The sequence below is a fragment of the Crocodylus siamensis genome, chromosome 7 (genome assembly GCF_052110815.1).
Source record: "Crocodylus siamensis isolate JL-2025a chromosome 7, ASM5211081v1, whole genome shotgun sequence".
NCBI classification, from domain to species: domain Eukaryota; kingdom Metazoa; phylum Chordata; order Crocodylia; family Crocodylidae; genus Crocodylus; species Crocodylus siamensis.
This window is the reverse complement of record NC_143401.1, coordinates 21,199,575-21,218,603: the sequence shown is the minus strand read 5'-3', so window position 1 is coordinate 21,218,603 and position 19,029 is coordinate 21,199,575. Positions and strand designations below refer to the sequence as shown.

Sequence of the window (19,029 nt, the reverse complement as noted above, 5' to 3'; positions counted from 1 at the left end):
TTCCACCCAGTAGTTCCTATACTGAGCCCACTGGGTGTGGAAATGTGCAGTCCAAACAGAGGCCTGGAGCTTGCAAGCATTCTGCAGGGGCTTTACAGGGGTGCTGTGAAGTATATCTGGCCTGAAATGGTGGCTTTGTGGAAAAACCTAAGGCTTTTAGCAGCCTCTACTGGAAAGACAGGCGTGTGCTAGGTGAGGCAATAGGATCTGTAAATTGTTGTCCTTCTTTCTAAAACTATTTGTGCTAATGCCATGCCTCACCTCCAGCCTGGATCATAAGGAAGACTACCATCTCACCAACATACGTGAGGCTCTGCACCCTCTGTGTGTACTTTAAATAGCACCACTTCTGTAGCACTGGAGATTCTGGTGTTCTTCCTTCCACCCTCAGACATGTACGTTCCTGTTTGGGTCTTGTCCCCTCTGCTCTGATTGGCTTTGCTCCGGCTGCCCAAATGGACTCAGCTCAGATCACCTAAAGCCAGCCACCCTTCCTCCATGTGGAAATGCTCCTTCACTCCAGGAGGATAATTCGGAGGAGAGGGGTAAAGCTGGGTAAGCTGACTTGCAGCTTTAACTATTTACCGTGTGCAGGAGTTCATTTCTAGAAGCCACTTGGTCCTGCCCACATCTAGGAACTCTGATCTGCCCTTCTGGTAAGGCAGCCAGTGCAAGCTGTGCTGACTACTGAGTTATTGGGCACAGGGAGACACTTGTGCATGCCCACCAAGCTTGCAAGCAAGAAAGATTGGGTGGGGAGGGGGCACGTGTTTTGAGAATCATTGCACGACTTACTCATGATTTAAGGCACCAAGGGTCTGAACAGTGTTGTGATATAAATGGTTTGCCCCATGCCCAGTGGTGGGCATGTAGGCACTGAAGGACTTTATGTCCCTCTAGAGTTAAGCAGTGGTCAGTGGCTCTCTCCGTCATGAGGCATAAATGCTTCTAAGGTGCCCTAGTATCTCTGTCGATGTAGTGCCTTGTCTCCCTGTTCCTCAGTTCCCCATCTATAACATGGTGATAATAGTGCTGCCCTGCCTCATGAAGCAGGAGGAAAATCCTGTAGCAAAAATCTCCTTGTGATCCTATGGCAATGGTAGCTGTTTCTGTTCCATAGACCACTACTTTCCATTACTCTTTCTCCTCCTCCAGGACAATGTGCAACTTCTGTTCAGTTTAGCTGAAGTAATTTTATTCTTAAACTCAATTATTCTCTTAGTTTATTCCCAGTCTGCTCTTTCCCTTATTCTAGCCATTGTTCTGGGCATAAGAGGCTATTTAGCAGCAACTTATCCAAGGAGAGCATGGCGCTTCCTGATTAGTGAGATAAACATTTGATATCTGTCAGCCACAATAAATAGCTCATCGTATTCACCTAGGAAGATTTCCCAGTCCATCACTGAGAACATTCAGTAGCTTGACTACAGCAGGATGTAATGATTGTAATGATCTTGAGTGTATTTAACAAACAGTAGTGGCAGGACGTTGACTGTGCCCTCGTTCATGCTTTACCTATAGCAATGTTGGCCATTCTTGGCATTTTGGGGCATTGTGCCTGGTAGCTGGGTGAAGAGTGTTTTTGGTTCAGTTTTAAGAAAAAAAATAGATATGCACTTCTCTACAATGTTTTAGATAGTGATGATCCTGCCTTAAGCAGGGAGTTGGGCTAGACATCCTCCTGCAGTCCCTTCAGTCCTACTGTTCTATGATCATAGAAACATAGAGAATGGGGCTGGAAGGGACCTTGAGAGGTCATCTAGACCAACCGCCTGACTGAGACAGGATCATCCCTGCTCAAACCATCCCATACAAATTATCCATTCCCCCCCCCGTTCACCATCTTGGGACCAATGTCCCAGGGCCAGCACCGGTGGGGGGCAAAGCGGGGCACAGGCTGGCAGAGGTCTGTGGAGATGGGCTGGGCTGCACCAGCAGGGAGCGGGGAGCTGGCCTGGCTCCACAGAGCCCCCGCCAGCTGGGACCCTGCACTCCTGCCACCCTGCTCTGGACCCCAGTGGCACTGGCCCCGGGACACGGGTGCGGGCCCTGTGCTCCCACCGACTCCCCGCCCGCTCACACCCAGTGTCCCCCAGCCCCACGGTACAGGTGGGGAGTAGCACACAGCCCTGACCCCCTGCTCGCCAGCAGGGGAGAAGCTGGTGCTGAGCGTGAGGAAGTGGCCCCTCGCCTGCCCCATGCCCGGCACCCCCTGCTGCAGCTGCTCGCAGCCCGTGCCGGGCCGTCTGGAGCAGGCACAGGCAGCCCTAGGCAGGCTGCAGTGCTGGGCATGGGGCGGGCAAGGGGCCACTGTTCCCCGCACTCAGCATCAGCTTGGAACCTGCCCCACTGTCAGCCTGGCAGTGGGGCCAGGTTACAAAGTGGTGCTGAGCGCAGTGGGGTGGGGAAAGCAGCCCCTCCCTGCCCACGCCCAGTGCCCCGCACTGCCCATGGCGCGGGCAGTGGGCCTGCTTTTCTCTGTGCAGGGAAGGAGCCCAGAGAAAAGCTGAGCGTAGGGGAGAAGCAGCCCCTCCCCTGCCCCACGGCCCATGCCCCGTGCTGCAGGCGCTCGCAGCCTGCATGGGGCTGTCCGGAGCGGGCACAGGCAGCCTCACGCGGGCTGCAAGCAGCTGCAGCGTGGGGCACCAGGCGTGGGGTGGGGCCTTTTCCCCCCCGCCCCTACTTACCTGAGTTTCCTGCGCGGGGGCAGCCACATGCTCCCAGCCCAGAACCCCGGCTGGGGGGCCGGGGCCAGGTGGCCAGCTGCTGTTGGAGCCCTCTGGGCTTCCCCTGGGTCCAGTGCCCTTGTCTCGTGTCATTTTTGACAGGAACCAAGGGCAGAGAAATATTAATTTTCTACATTTTTTTAGGGGTCCTGCGGGCTGGCTAGAATGGCCTCATGGGCTGGATCCAGCCCTTAGGCCATATTTTGCCCACCCCTGATCCAGACACTCATAATGGCTATTGCCCTCACCCCATCATAGGCCACCATGCAAACTCTGTTAGTATGGCTCTTTTCACGCATGGATTAACATTGTGATAATCCCTGCCAGACAAGGTCCTGAGTGTGACAGCCTCTTCTGTGTAGTGGTTTTAGAGTAGACGAATAACATCTCAGCCAGCAAATATCAGAGCCCAAACAGAGAACTGTGTGATGTAGAGTGGGGAATGGAGGGACCTCAGAAGCAAGGAACAGCTGTTCCTCCACAGCCCCATGCAGGGCTTTCTCTGTACCACTAAAGAGTGGACTTCAGGAGGAGGAGGATGGGGCAGCGTGGGGTTTCCTTTCATATTAATCCTGCTTTCTGCAACTGCTTGTGCTCTGGCCGAGCTTCCCTTTCACTGCTTCGCTACCTTGTTTGCTGTGGCCTTCTACTCCCAACTTCCTATTTGCTTTACTCGCCCCTTCTGCTCAGAATAGCCTCCTGCTCCGCCAGAGCTCTTCCTTCACTTTCTCTTCCCTGCAAAACCTTCTAGTCATGTTGTTCCCGTATCACCCCTTTTTCCTTCTCTTTGTTATCTTATTCTCATGCCTTCTCTCATGCCTTACATTGCAAAATCTTTTCAGATACTGAATGCACTGGGTATGCCATGGATAGTCACTATCCACCCATGCCCTGCTGAAATATGTCACCCTATATGTCCTTCCACAAGTGACAGTGGTTAGTGAATCAACTCGCAGAGCCCCTGCCTGCTCCCTTAGTGCACTGTGACCAGAGTAGATCCCATTGATCTAAGTTCCGTGGCCTTCAGCTGGTGTGGACTATTTGAGCAGTTCTGTACAGTGGTGTGTACAGTTTTCACTAGCCCCAGCACATTTCCAGAGAGGGATCAGAGATGCTTTGTGGCAAGGGTGCTCAACCCTTGACCTACATGCCAGATCCAGCCCATGGAGCTATGTCATCTGGCCCCCAGGGGTTCCCCAGCATCCAGAAATATGACAGTAGGAGAGTGGTGTTAGTGTGAATTGCTACTAGCCTGCTGTCAAATTTCTGAATGTGTGGGGAGCCTTACAGGCCAGATAATGTGGTCCTGTGCACCAGATTGTACCTGCACTCAGCTGGAACTCAGCACATGGGATTGGGCCAGCGTGTGGCCAGATCTGGGCATGTGAAGCTGGACCAGCGTGCTAGATCATACCCATGGACTGACCCCATGCACTGACCTTGTATGGGATCTGGCTCATGAGCTGACCCTGTGCCACTCGTTTGGTCCACATGGCCAGAAGGTTGGACATTACTACTTGAGGAATGAGGGGGCACAGATGGAGCGGGAACCAGGCAGTTTGCTTTGCATAGCTCTGCAGAAGGAGACTCTGGCCCAGAAATTATAGGTATTGCCAAGGTAATTATTTAAGGAAAAAAGCCAGACAGCTACTCAGTGTAGTGATAAAGCCCAAGAGTGGTGCTTTTGATGCCATTTGCGTGCCTGTTAGTGCTGGTAGCTTAACTGCTTCGTAAAATATGCTGACTCAAAAATACCAGCTGGGAATCATTCTTAAGAGTGAAGGTTGGAGAAAGAAAACAAATTTCTTTTGCACACGGCCCACGCTACTGTGTTTTGGGAGAGGGAGGATGCAGAGCTGATATTATGTCTGCCTGGCATCTAAAAGGAATTCTAATTGGAAAACTGCTATCAGCCATGTTTATGAAACCATTTCTTTTGAATGATACACTAATGTTAGGTTGAAGTGGCAGCTGGCCTGCTGTCAAACAGCTGTGAGGATTTCATATGCAAACCGTCTTAGTGTTTACATCTGAAATTCTCCAGGAATAAATAGCATACTATCAGTGGGAACTGGCTTGCACGGAGCTTCCTAAACAAAGGTGTTGCTGCGTGCATGGAGGAGTAACTGACAAGGACCTGACATGGCTTCAGGGCGCAAAATCTAGGATTTGCATTTTGTCAAGTAAGCGTTTGCATCATAAAATAAATGGAAATGTTCTGGGAATTAGAATTGAATTTTAAAAGCCTTGATTCACTTTCTTACCCTAAGGATTCCTATTCTGACTTGTTACATCAGGAGGGTGTTTTTAAAGCTGTTGAATGAATTTTAGGTGCTCATTTTCAATCATTTTAATGAAGATCAAAGTTCTTATTCTGCAGATGTGCCTATGCCTTCAGCCAGCTGCATGGCTCTGTTGACTTGCTCTAGCGCACCTAGAAATTGGTTTGATATAGATATTGCTAAGGGAGATTTCTGGGCTATGCTATACAGGAAATCAGACTGCATGGCTAGGGACAGAAGTTACACATAAACCAGTTTAAGTCATCAGAAACTGGTTTAAGCCTGTAAAAGAACAGAAGCTCAGTTCACATAAACCAGTTTCAAAATGGCTGAAACTGGTTTAAGATAAACTTGGTTGAATGTAGTACAATATAGCCTCATAAATCCGGAAATCTGAAAATGCCAGATTTTTTAAACCGGCGTGGCAGCTGGTCGCAGAGCGATGCGGGATTGGGGCGTGGGGTAGCAGCGGTGTGGGATGGCAGCTTCCCCCTCCACATCTGGAAGGGCGGGGGCGAGTGGCGGCTGGTTGCAGAGCAGCGGGGGGGAAGTGCTGGATAATTCCAGATTTTTGGTATCCAGATTTATGAGGTTATACTGTATCAGACTTACCTGATTTGGGTCAAACCAGTTTATGAAACTTATGTCCCAGACCCCTTCCTGGTTCAAGTTAAATCACAGTCCTGCAGCATCCCAGCATGCTTTCCAGTCCTGGACTGGGCAGTTCTGTGTGCTCCAGCAGAGAAAGGTGTGTGTATGTGTGTGTGAGGGGTGCGGGGGTGGGGTAGACGGGGGAAGGCAGGGACTGCCTCCCCCCGGCAAACCCTGGCTGGGGTCTAGGACCAGGGATGGGGGTTAAGCTTCCCTTCCCCTGAGAACAGAACTCCCCTGCCCTGCTAAAAACATATTGCTGGCTGCGACTGTGGACTACAAATCCCAGAGGTACCTGGAAGCAGGAAGAGGAAGTGATGAGCAACCCTGGAGAGTCCTGCTGCTGTAATCCTGGACTGCAAATCCCAGTGACCTCAGAGGCAGCAAGAAAAGGAAGCAAACCCATAGCCCATGCTGGCTACGTGTCAGAGAGGCATGCTGTAGCACCCCCTGGTTTCTGGCCTGAGTCACTGTAGCCCTGTGGCTGAATTTCCTGAATTAAAAGTAAATATGTGTCCAGTTGTTTCTCAGTTTAATCTCTGCAGTTTAGAGTAACCTGCAAAGACTGAATCAATTCAGCCTCAGGCTTTTTGACTGTGTGTACTTAGCCCATGACAACAGTAGGCCCTGTTGTACTTGAACCCTATTTATGAAGGACCCATCCTGTATCTGTACCTCTGCAGTGTTGGATATGCAGACTCAACAAATTGAGCTACTCTTTAAAACCAGAAAATAAAACTGACAAGAAATAGGTACTTAAGTGACAGCCTAAGCTGAATGAAATATAAGAATTAGAGACAGCTGAAAGATGACAAATATAATTGAAAGAAAATGCTTTAGTATTGCACAGTGTCACTAGTAAGTAGACCTTGCAAGTTATAGGATTAACGTGATTTTGACCAGTAAATTGCTAAAATCATTTTTAGCATTTTAATCTTGTTCTATAGCAAATCAGATGCTATTATTCAAATAATTTATACATCAAATAGGAGCATGGTGGGCAGAGTATAGAATATGGGGTTTTGTAATTTAGGAAGTCCTATTAATAGAAGTAGCATTTTTAAAAATATGATTATCCTGGCCATCTCATTTTAGTGGCTTGGAGCCCCAGAGGATGTTGCATCATGGAGTTCTTAATCACAATTCAAGCATCAATTAGCATGGCTGTATGGGTATGGCTCTATTTGACTTGTCGCCTTGTGTATATTGACTTATTCATTATTCTGGGAATAATGTTTTAATTCACTTCCTCTGCCAATAGCTCACCACCTTCAGACTCTTTAGGCCAGAGGTCAGCAACCTAGAACCCCTGGCCCAAATCCAGCTTGGGAAGAGGTTGGATCTGGCCCAGGAAGGCCTGACTCACCCTAGGAGAGCACAGAGGATCAGGTGGCATATAGCTGTGCCAAGCCTCCCCTCCTGAGCACCCTCCTCCACAGGCCTCCCCATTGCTCTCTCATGCCTGTGTTAACCTTGCTGCAGAGGGGTTTGCACAGTGAGGGAAGTGCAGGCAATTTGAGGTCTCAGAGGAGTGGAGGTTTTTAGCCTATGGCAGAGGCAGTTTCCAATGTGTGGCCCAAGATAGCAAAATGATGCCAATCCTTACAATAGGTTATTCATAAACAAGACATTTTGCAATTTCTTGTCATCAGCATAGTAAACCTATATTCCCATTTGAAGTGTTCTTGATGCTCATTAAAACAGTGTTTTATTGTTGGTGGTTATAGGGAGAAGATGTTGCATTATTTCAGATACTTCTGTTTATAAACCAATAGTTATAATGCCCCAAACAGTATTTAGGCTAGCTCTTAAATACCATTTCTAAGAAAATTACAGACTATTTTAGTTGTCCTATTCTAAACTCAAACTCCTGAGTTTTCTTTTTTAATAGAAAGGAGGGTTCAGAAGAATGCAGCATGTGACAACTATTGAAAACAACTTCCGAAGGCAGCATCTCCACTTATCTCAGCAGCATTGCACCTGATTTGCTAATGCAAAGTGTTCCATAGAACCATAGAGAAGTAGGGCTGGAAGGGACCTCTGGAGGTCATCTAGCCCAACCCCCTGCCTAAAGCAGGATCATCCTTATCCAAATCATCCCACACATCCTTGTCTAACCTATTAGTAAAACTATACTAACAACCCTGTCACAAACACATGAGGCATAACACCCTAACCTGACACAGGTAAAGCAGAGGGACAATGTCAGCCAGGATCCTGGTACTGCAAGGGTTATTGAAATATGCTTCAGAGAGCCATGGAAGAGAGCCATGTCCCCTGCCACGGAGGAAAGCCCCCCTGCCCCCAGTCTGTACCGGTTTGACCATGGGGTAAAATTCCTTCTTGATCCTTAAGGTGGTAATTGGTCTGGTCTGACTCTCAGCGGAGGGGCAAGGCCTTTTAGTGAGGAACCCCTGGTTTTTAGTGCCCAGCAGGAATGCTGGCACACACGTCAAAATCTTTCACCTCCTGACATGTGTAGCAACAGGAAGGGGGAAAATATTCCTTCTTGGCCTCGTGTGGCAACCAACAAAGCGTAGACATAGTGGGACATACCCGTAGCAAAACACAGGCATAGCTACTCCTAGATTATCCCTGACCAATCGTTATCCAACCTCTTCTTGAACACCTGCAAGGATGGAGATTCCACAGCTTCCATAGGCAGTCTATTCCACTGCCTCAATGCTCTAACAGTAAAGAAGTTATTTTTGATATCCAATGTAAACCTACCCTGCTGCAACTTCAAGCCATTGAAAAGGTGTTCTTTTCCTTTATGGCAGCCCTTTAGCTTCAGATATTTTCAGGTGTCCTTATAGACAGTATATCTATAAGGCCTGTGCGAAGCGCCTAGTATTTGCTTCAGATTCAGATTTGGGGGACAGTGATTTGATTTGGTGATTCAAATCACTGCCCTGAATCAATTCGGCCGAATCTAATTTGGAGATTTGGCTGCTGTCAAATCAGATGAATCTCTGAATCACCCAGGCCCATCCCCCACCTGCTTTCCCAGCCTGGCAATGGCTGCCCCTCCCGCCCCAGCTCCCAGCTCTTTGGGGGAAAAAAGCCCCAACTCAGTGGGTGCTGCCAGGCAGGGGGTGATCCTCGCACTGCCCCATGCTGTGTCGGGGGCTCTGCACAAGTCCTCCCCCTCCCCTGCTGTCCCAGCTCCCACATGGCTGCCCCATCCACCCCAGCTCTGGCTGGGGGCTTTTCTTCAAAGGACCAGGAACTGGGGTGGGCAGGGAAGCCATGAGGGGCAGCAGGGGGGGAGGGCTGGGGGAGCAGGCAGGGGATAGGGGCTGGCAGGGATCCCCCCATGGTCCCCTCCCCCGCCCCCTACTTACCAGCTTGGAGCCTGGCTGCAGCTCCCTACTGAAGCAGACAAGGACTGCCCAATTCATCGAAGCTCTCTGAATCTTTTCCGAAGATTCAGAGAGCTCTGAATCAATTTGGACCTTTTTATTGGTCCCTTGATTCGTTTTGGATTTGGAGATTCGGCCTCCGAATTAAATCGGCACCCAAAGCTTTGCACAACCCTAATATCTATACAGAACTTCCCACAACAGGTTCCCAAGCTGGTTTGATCTCTCCACACTACTGTCATGTTAATAAATAGTAATAAAATAGCTGAGATCAGAATTAGACCATTACTACGGTGTGCTTTTAATAATTGTGACTTTCCTTGTGTCCTTCAAGAACCTCTTGATATTAAATAAATATGATTTCTTAAGCTAAAGTTCAGGCCATACTAATTATAACTTTAGATTTTTAGCCAGCTCTAAACATTTACTGTTGTTTCCCAAAGCTTATTTCTTTCTCCTACATTTTCTTTTCTAGCACAAAGCCCACTGCACAGACATACTTTCAAAGGCTGGCTTGAAACCGAGCTAATGTCAACAGATTACTTTGTAACTATAGGATTAGGCCATGCTCTTGACATCCATAAACCATTGCTGATCTAATTAAAATGCATTTAAAAATCTGTTGATATCTGCGCCCCCTCCTGGTACAAGATATGCTGTATATAATGCTGAGCTGATATGCTGTTTGTTAGCTTTTTTGTGCAGTGAAAGCACCAGGTGATTGGCACAAAACAAGACTGAAAAATATAAGTGGGGATTAACAGAGATAAAAGCTTTAGACATGGAAGAGTCCCAGGTTTCAGGGGAGGGTCTGTGAGCCTATAATGATAGGCAAGATGTAATAATGGCAAGATTCCCTCATATAGGCAGGCCCTGAAATGCTGATGGTTAAAATCTTTTGTTCTGCTTAAGTGCTGGACAGTTTGGGAACCACAGTGATGTGGCCTATGCTGCTCTGAGAGTGATGGAAATAAGTCATAATGAAAATGCCCCATCTTTCAGGCCTCCTTTCTAGGTGAAACAGGAAAGTAGGGCCAAAGCTGGGCTGTCAGTACCTGTCAGCCTATAAACAGCAGAGAGTTGGGCACAGAAGTAAGACCTCATGTAACCAGCTTGGCAGCCACAACAGCTATCTGACAATGTGAAACCCGAATGCTTTGGGCAGGGAAGCCTGGGGTGTGCCTTCTGCTATAGGTCAGGGCTGCCCAACTTCTAAGGGGCCGGAGATTGCAACAGCAGAGTCCACACCCAATGGGAGCCACATTAGTTGGGAGCACCCTCTGCCCCTCCCTTCCACTGCACTGCACCGTGCACAGGTGGGAATGGTGTTCCCCCATCCTGCTGCACTGTGCACATAAGCAGGCAGGTGGCCCCCCTGCACTGTTCATGGGCAGGTGAACACTCCCCCACCCCTCTACACTGTACACATGGGGCATGGCACCCCCATTCACTGCAGCTCCTTGCCTCACCTGCAGCTCCAAGGCTCCCCTGTGCACTACGTCTCATGGGTGGCCCAGGCTGTTGGCTTACCCAGCACCATGGGCTGTGTAGTGCTGTGCTGTCCTGCCCCCCAGGGCTGGATCAGACCGGAGAAGCCGGGGGATGGAGCAGGAGCCCTAAGACCCTGGCTGATGTTACAAACAGAGCAAAAGATAGCAGTGGCTGCCTGGGGACCCAGTGGTCACATGTTAACTCATCACAGGTAACATGTGGCCTGCCATCCAGCAGATGGACACAATCACAGAATCATATAATAGTAGGACCAGAAGGAACTTGTAAGATCATCAAGTCTGGTCCCGTGCCGTGGGCAGGAGGTAGTTGGGCTCAAACAAACTGAACGAGGTGCTTGTCCAGCCTCCTTTTGAACACCTCCAGGGATGGTGACTGCACCACCTCTGCTGGGAGCATGTTCCAGATTCTTGATAGCTTTACAGAAGTCTTTCCTTATGTCCAGCCTAAATTTTCCCTCAACTAGCTTGTGCCCACTGAACCTCATCCTTCGAAGGGCTGCCTTTCTGAAGAGTGGCTTCCCTGGATCTTGGTGTTTGCCCTGACATACTTGTAGGCAGCTATCAAGTTGCCTCTCAGTCTTCTCTTACTCAGACTGAGCAAACCCAGTTCCCAGAGTCTCTCCTCATAGAGCCTATCCTCCAGGCCCCTGATCATATGGGTGGCCCTTCTCTGTATCATTTTGAGCTTAGTCACATCCTTCTTGAAGTGTGGTGCCCAGAACTGAACACAGTACTCCAGTTGTGGCCTCACCAATGCCGAATAGAGGGGGAGAAGCACCCCTCTGGATCTTTTGGCAACGCATCGGCTGATACAGGCTGGAGTTCTGTTTGCCCTGCTGGGGACTTCATCTCACTGATGGCTCATATCCATCCTCTGGTCGATTGTCACCCCCAGGTCCCTTTCAGATGTAGTGTCAGCCAGTGGATCACCACTCATTGTATAGTTATGATGGGAGTTCTTACCCAGATGAAGGACCCGGCACTTGTCCCTATTGAACCTCATCTGATTGTGTTGAACCCATAGGACCAGCCCATCAAGGTCATTCTGGATCCTTAACCTGTCCTCAGACGTGTCTGGATTTCCCCACAGGTTAGCGTCATCCACAAACTTAATCCTTGTGCTTTCTACTGCGTCATCCAAGTCATTGATAAAGATGTTAAACAGGACGGGCCCAAGCACTGATCCCTGGCGGACACCACTCGATGGCCCTCCAGGCTGAGGCCATCCCATCAGTTACAACTCGCTGGGATTGGCCTCTTAGCCAGTTGCCAACCTACCTCACCGGTCTAGTTCTGTACCCTCCAACTTAATTGACAGAATCCCATTGGATACAGTGTCAAAGGCCTTGCTGAACTCTAGGTAGATGATGTCAATCGCATGTCCCATATCCAGCTGGTTAGTTACCTAGTCATAGAAGGACACCAGGTTTGTTAGGTATGACCTCCCCTTGACAAAACTGTGCTGGTTTCTTCTTAATGCTCCACCAGCTACAAGCTTGCGGTTGATGGCCTCCTTGAAAATTTATTAGAAGATTTTTCCCAAGACTGACGTCAAACTGACTGACTATAGTTGGCAGGCTCATCTCTCTTCCCTTTCTTAAAGATGGGTGGCTACCACATTAGCCCTCTTCCAGTTGTTCAGGACCACACCTGAGTTCCATGACTCTTCAAACAGCCTTGCCGGAGGCACCACTATGAGGTCAGCCAGTTTTCAGGACTCTCGGATGCAGGACATTTGGCCCAGCAGACTTAAAAATGTCCAAATGTTCTAAGAGTATTTTCACCTGTTCAGGACTGATTTTATGTGGACTGCTGTATTCCTCATATTCCAGGTGACAAGTTCCTGTCTGATTTCAAGAATACTGATGCAAAGTAAATATTTAAGAGCTCTGCCTTTTCGTGGGGATCAACTGTGGGCTGCTCCTCCGTATTCCATAGGGGTCCAGCAGTGGAGCTTGATTTTTTTCCTTGCTCCCTATGTATCTATAGAAGGACTTTTTTTGTCTTTTAATTTGGTTGCCAGCTTGATCTCTATGCATGCCTTGGCTTTCCTTGTCTTGTACCTGGAGACCCAGGCTGTATGTATATACAGGCAGTGCTCAGACTTACAACACAACTGGTTGCTGAAAACTGCCTCTCAAGTTGAAATGTTGTATCTCAGAACTAATTTTCCCACAGGAACAATGTTACAAATGGGGGATAGGTTCCTTTACCACCCTGGATACAGCTGCGTCCAGCTGGTAAGTCTGTTGTGGTGGGGGACAGCGGGGAGGGAAAGGGCTTGTGAGGGGGCAGATCAGTGCCCCTGCAGTGAGGGAGGGGGCTGGAGCTGGGGCTGGGACTGGGGCAAGCTCTGCCCAGGGAGGGGGTAGGGCGGCTCATGCCACTGCACATCACTGGTCTGGGAGCTGCTCATGTGGTGGCTTGTCTGGTGGCTCGAACTGCTGCTCCCACCACCGATCCATGAGGGCATGGTGTGGGGCTGGGGGCGTGTGCCCCAGGATCTGCACAAGGCGACTGGGGCTGGGGCTGTACTGGGCTGTGCTCCGGGCAGAAGACGGAAGGCACTGGAAGTGGGGGCTGTGCCCCCCCACACTAGTCGGCCAGCTGGCACGGGACCAGCGCAAGACTGAGCCGCTGCACTGCCTCTGGACAAGTGGTGTGCAGTGGTGGGAGCTAGCTCGGCCTCCCCATGCCTCCCAGACAAACAGTGGCTTCACTCTGGCTGGTCGAATGGTGGCGGGGCACGGGGAGGGTGTGTGCCACCTGAAAACTCGCTGCAGCTCCCCCCATGCCACCTGCCCCACCCTGATCTAGAGGCACTTGCCCTCCCACCCCATGCCCTGCCGCAGCTCATCCAGCCTGGGCAAGGCTGCTGCTTGTCCAGAGGCCAGGCCAGCTCCCGCCGCTGTGCGCCACTTGTCCAGAGGCAGTGCAATGGCTTAGTCTCGCACCAGCCCTGTACCAGCTGAGTAAGCAACAGGGGGGACGTAGCCCCCACTCCCAGTGCCTTTCACCCGAAACGCATCCCCAGCTCTGCTGCCCTGTACAGATCCTGGGGCACACACCCCTCCCAGACTGGAGGTGGGAGCAGCAGTGAGAACCACTGGACAAGCCACCACGCAAGCAGCTCCCAGACTAGCAATGCGCAGCAGTGCAAGCTGTCCCACTGCCTCCCTGGGCAGCACTTGCCCCAGTCCCAGCTCCAGCCCCAGTCCCTCCATCGCTGCAGGGGTGTTGATCTGGTCCTCCACGTCCCTCCCCTCTCCGCTTGCCCGCACCACAACAGACTTACCAGCTGGACGCAGCTGTGTCGACTGTCGTAAGGCAAAACCAGTGTGGGAATCTCAAAACAGGATATCAATTTACAAATGTCGTAAATGGCATTTGTTGTAACTCAAAGACATAAGTTGAGGATTGCCTGTATTCCTCTCTGGATGTCGCACTGTTTTTCCATTTCATGTACTCTTCTTTTTTCTTTTTGAGAAGTTCTCTAATGTCCCTGTTGAGACGTGTGGCAGCGAAAAGCCAGCTGCCCCTAAAATCAACTTACTGGAAGCAATCCTTGTCTAACCTGTTCCTAAAACTACACAGTCAGTCCTTTCACACAATCACAAGGCATAGCACCCTAACCTGGTACAGGTAAAGCAAGGAGACAATGGTAGTAAATGTCCTGCTTCTGCAAGGATTGTTAAAATATGTTTGAGACATTAATCGTGTTTGAGGGGGATTTATAGATAACCAAATGATCAGCTTGAGAAGGGACCCTGGATGTGCTCAGATTCTATAGCGAGTATGTAGGGCAGGGATGCTCAATCCCTGACCCACAGATTATACTTGGCTCAAAAAGCCATGCTTTCTGACCTGTGGGGCTCCTCCATGGTCCAAAAATCTGGGGGTACAGGAGTGATGTCAGTTAATTGCTGTGCTACTGCTGCCAAATTTCCAGACCTAAGGGGAGTCCTGGGTGGTGGAAAGGCTGGCTGGGGCACAAGGGTACTACAGTGTGGGGCTAGCCAGCAGGCAGCCTTCTCACTGTAGCATCCTTGTGTCCCAGCCAGCCTTAGTCACCATCGACATGTGTTTTGTCACACTAAATGACTCTACCTTGGGATAGTATTTGCTCTGGACAGTACTATCGTACAGCAAAGTTAATTAATTTACTGCATCCTAATATGGGCAAACTTGTAGAGATGCACATGTAGAGATGCTTTTCTGTGGAGCTAATTAGTCAGCTCCACAATAAAGAACATGTGTAGATGCACCAATTGAGATGTAAAATGGGCTTGAGCCCAAAACAAAGGATCCTGGATGACATAGAGCAGTGGTCTCCAAAGTGGGGTGCGCGAGACGATCCCAGGGGATGTGCGAAGAAAATATTAGAACTTGTATTTTTATTTATTTTTTATCTAAAAAAATAAGAAAGAAATTAAGCATTACTAATATTTAGTATACAGATGACACTGGCGCCCTCACTCAGTCCGTATGTCGGATGGTCACGTGTCACGTACAGTACGTGAGGTATCCTGAGGGAAGAAGCGTTCGTTCGCTTTCAGCATATTGCGACGTATTGCAGTTTACATGTGCCCGGTTAAGTGGATTTACAGATTATATTATCTAGTTTTAACTAAACTAACCCTCACGAAATGAACAAGTGGCTTAAAAAGATTCCTGCAAAGAAACCGCGGATTGAAGATAATACCAATAATGCGAGCACAAGCGAACAACAAGAAAATGGCAGAGCTGACACTTCTCCTACTCCTAGTACGAGCTCTTTGTCAGCCACATTACAAGGTAAAAACAATGACAATTTAATTTCTATTTTTTGTGTATAATGTACACAATATACATAATTATGTACATAATATATTAGTACAGTAGTACATGTATATACTTTATAAATAAATAAATATACATATATTGGGGGTGCGTGCTCAAAAATTTGTTACTGATAGGGGTGCGCGATCAAAAAAGTTTGGAAACCACTGACCTAGAGCATTGAAAATGGGTTGTTTGTGTTTTCCTAACTCCCTTTGCCCTAAAATGCCAGATGTGTGTGTGCATATATGCACTTGTGTGTGCACACACACTTAAAAAATGTGTGAAGACTTTTATATATACAGTGGCCTTTCTCTTATGATCTGGATGGATTTGGCATGAATATAGGTATATGGATGGGCCACACAGATGCATGCACCCACACACATTTTGGGTGGTATTTCAAAATATTGGCCCAGCTGTGTTTGCATTGAAGTGGGTAGGGGTAAACTCCCATTGTCTTTAAAGGGAGAAATGTTAAACTAGTGCAATGTGCAAATAATCAATGCCCATTTTAAAACTTGTACAATGACAAAAGTGCATTCAAGTACCATGTGGTTACCACATTAGGAGATTCCCCTTCCTTTATGAGCACATGTGAAAATTAGTGCTTTGAAATTGTTTCTGTTTTTAGTGTATCATGGGATTTCACTGTATCTGCAGCCCAGAGACAGCTGACCCTTCTGTGACCATTTAAATTAACCACATGTAGTTTAATGTTCAGTAGGAAGTACAGAAAAGCTTCTCATCGCTTTCTCAGTGTCTTGTGACACTTCAGTAGATTTAGGTTGTAAATATTTCATAAATGGAAAAACAAAACTTCATAATATGTTGTTCATTTCTTACTAAGTAGTGTGTATGATTTAAGATTGTTAAAAGCTTAGCAAGTCCTAGAGAGAGGCTAGGGGTTGCTCTGAATTGTGGCAGGTGATAGCAGCCCCTCTCAGGGACGATGGCCAGGTAGGAATTGCTGGTGTACAGAGAGCCTGGCCACAGTGTCTCTTGGCTCCTTTCTGACTTTGTAGTGTCACTGCTAAGACCGTGTATGTGGAGACTGGCATTTTTATGTAAATATTCCAGCAGGGGAAAGCCTAGCCTTTCCTATAGACTGCTTGGACTTTGGTTTTTGTTCAGTTCAGGGAAAGTTGCCAAAATAATACCCGGATATTGCTAACAGGTGGCTTGTATGTCTACCCTCCCACTGCTTGGCTGGAAAGTGATCTCAGCAAATGGATTTTGTTATGGAGGAAAGAGTTGGTTCTTTTTTTGTTACTTGCATAAGGAGAAAACAGCAGTTTGTGCAACTGAAATATTTCTGAGAAGCCATCTACTAACGCATTTTTAAGAGGATTTTCCTGTCCACAGAGTTTATTTGAGACTAGCTTGCACTTCTCCAAGTAAGAGAAACAAGTAGATACCAACAACGACAGAATAACTAATTCCGTTGCAGCAACCAGTTTGGAAGGGTTGGACTTGGATTTCCTGGAAGCTAGTATTTTGTGAATGCTGCTGCTGTTTGTCACTGATTAATGCTGACATTTTGGTTAGCTCAAACTAACAATAACAGAGTGCCAAGCAGAGACCTCTTTGCAAGAACTACCTAGACAACAAATCTTGAGTGATAAGGCAGCAAGAAAACACCTGACCCTTAATTCAGTCTGTTTGCATTCTGGTTTTATGGCCCAATCTTGAGAGCTACTGAGCATTTGAAATTCCCATGGAAATCAATATGAGTTGCATGTTCTGGACAGCTTCCAGGATCAAGCTTTTCCTACATATTCAAATTATTTTTCAGGACATTAGTCCTCTATAAGTTTGTCGTATGTGTTTGTTGTCTCTTGCTGCCTCGCTCTCAGATCCTCAGTATGTTTTTAACAGTGTTATGAATGAAACTGAGCCTTCCCCTTTAGAGCTCCAGCCCACTAGGACAAATTTTCATCTCTGTCTCATCCTGTCTCTTGTTTGTGCCTCTTAAACTAATTCTTATTATTTAAGCCTGCACTCCGAACTCTTTAAATCAGGGATGGGCAATTATTTTGGGCCGTGGGCTGCTTACTGAGTTTCAGCAAGCCATCGAGGGCTGTATTACAGGCAGGCCAGGGCAGATTAATATTAATTTTCTAAATTTTTTAGAAGCCCTGCAGGCCGGATAGAATGGCTTGGTGGGCCACATCCAGCCCCCGGGCCACATTTTCATAGTTTCATAGTTGGTAGGGTCGGAAGGGACCTCAGAAGATCATTTTGCCCAGCCCTTCTTTAAATGGACCAAATGAGCACATCTACATGAAACATTTACTGCTGACTAATTAGCTCCACAGTAAATATCACTGTCTGCATGTGAAGTACTATTAGGATGGAGTAAACTAATTAACTCTGCTGTAGATCAGTACTGCCAGACACACGCACTGTCCTATGGTGGAGTTATTTACTCCGCCACAAGTAACATGTAGACACTGACCCAGCTGGCTTGGTCACGAGGGTGCTTCAGTGCAGGGAGTGCCTGCCGGCTAGCCCCACACTGAAGCACCCTCATGCTCCAGCCAGCCCCTCCACAGCACGTTGAGCTGGGTTGGACCAGCCTCTGACCGGCAGGCTGGCCTCCCGTGTTCCCTGCCAATTGGGGCTGCGCCAGCCCAGCTCAATGTGCTGCGGTTCTGGGGACACATGTAAACACTGCACCCAAGAACAACTAACTCCAGCCCAAACTGCATCAGAGTTTATTCAGCTGCATTAATTTTACATGTAGATGCACCCAGTGTGCATGAAAACCACTGGACAAAACAAACCTACAGTATTGCATTGTAAAGCATGCATCAGGGCCTTATTTGACTAAGCAGTGAATCTTCAAGAAACAGGGGCTCACTGCCCGTTTAAAGCGGAGTGGCTGAATGGCTTAGAACAGTGGTTCTCGACCTTTTTTCTACTGGGACCTGTCTGCAAAGATCTGTGGCCTGTCCTGGTCCACACCCTGCTGGCCCTGCCAGTGCCCAACCCCCAGTCCCCTGTCTCCTCTGGCCATGCTGGTATCCCTCACTCCCAACCTGCAGCCCCTGCCTCCACCGGCCCTGCCAGGGGGGTCCCCAGCTGTCCCCATCGCGTTTGAGCTGGAGCGCAGTGGCTGCGGTGGCTCCAGCTCTTGCCGGTGGCAGTGAAGCAAGTCTGGCCCCAGCACGGGCTGGAGGGAGGAGGAGAGGCCTGTAGCACTCCCCCTGTGCTGGGCTGGGCCTGCCGTGCTGTGCCCCCCCAGCAACATCTCCCAGCCCGCTGCCCTGTGAACCTAGCCACGCAGCTTCACCCGTTCTCTTCCCCTGCTGGAAGGGCCAGGCGTCTCCCCACCACCCCTCTGCCCTGCTGCAGCTCGCAGCCTTTTGAAATATTCTTGTGACCCGCTTTTGGGTTGTGACCTATGTGTTGAGAAACACTGGTCTAGAAAACAAGCCTGAGTCTAGAGCACCAGCAAGCATATGCTTGATGGCTATTGTTTATCCTTGATCCCAAAACAAGCGTCAAAATGCAATCAGCATCGAGTCTTTGCGGCTTGTGTTTCAATGAGTTAATGCCATTAGAAGTGGGCATTTAAACAACCCCCGTAGAAGACTGCCACAGTAGTGCTGGCCTTTGTGAGACGCAGGGTCCCAACACGCCCTGGATGCTTACCAATCTCTACAGAGATTCTCAG

General features: G+C 48.6%; 1 protein-coding gene across 2 annotated transcripts in view; it reads left to right on the top strand.

The window, feature by feature from the left end:
• The window catches only part of ARHGAP22 (Rho GTPase activating protein 22), a 306,841-nt gene that overhangs the window by 92,684 nt on the left and 195,128 nt on the right, over positions 1-19,029 (top strand). The gene's annotated exons all lie outside the window — the stretch shown is intronic.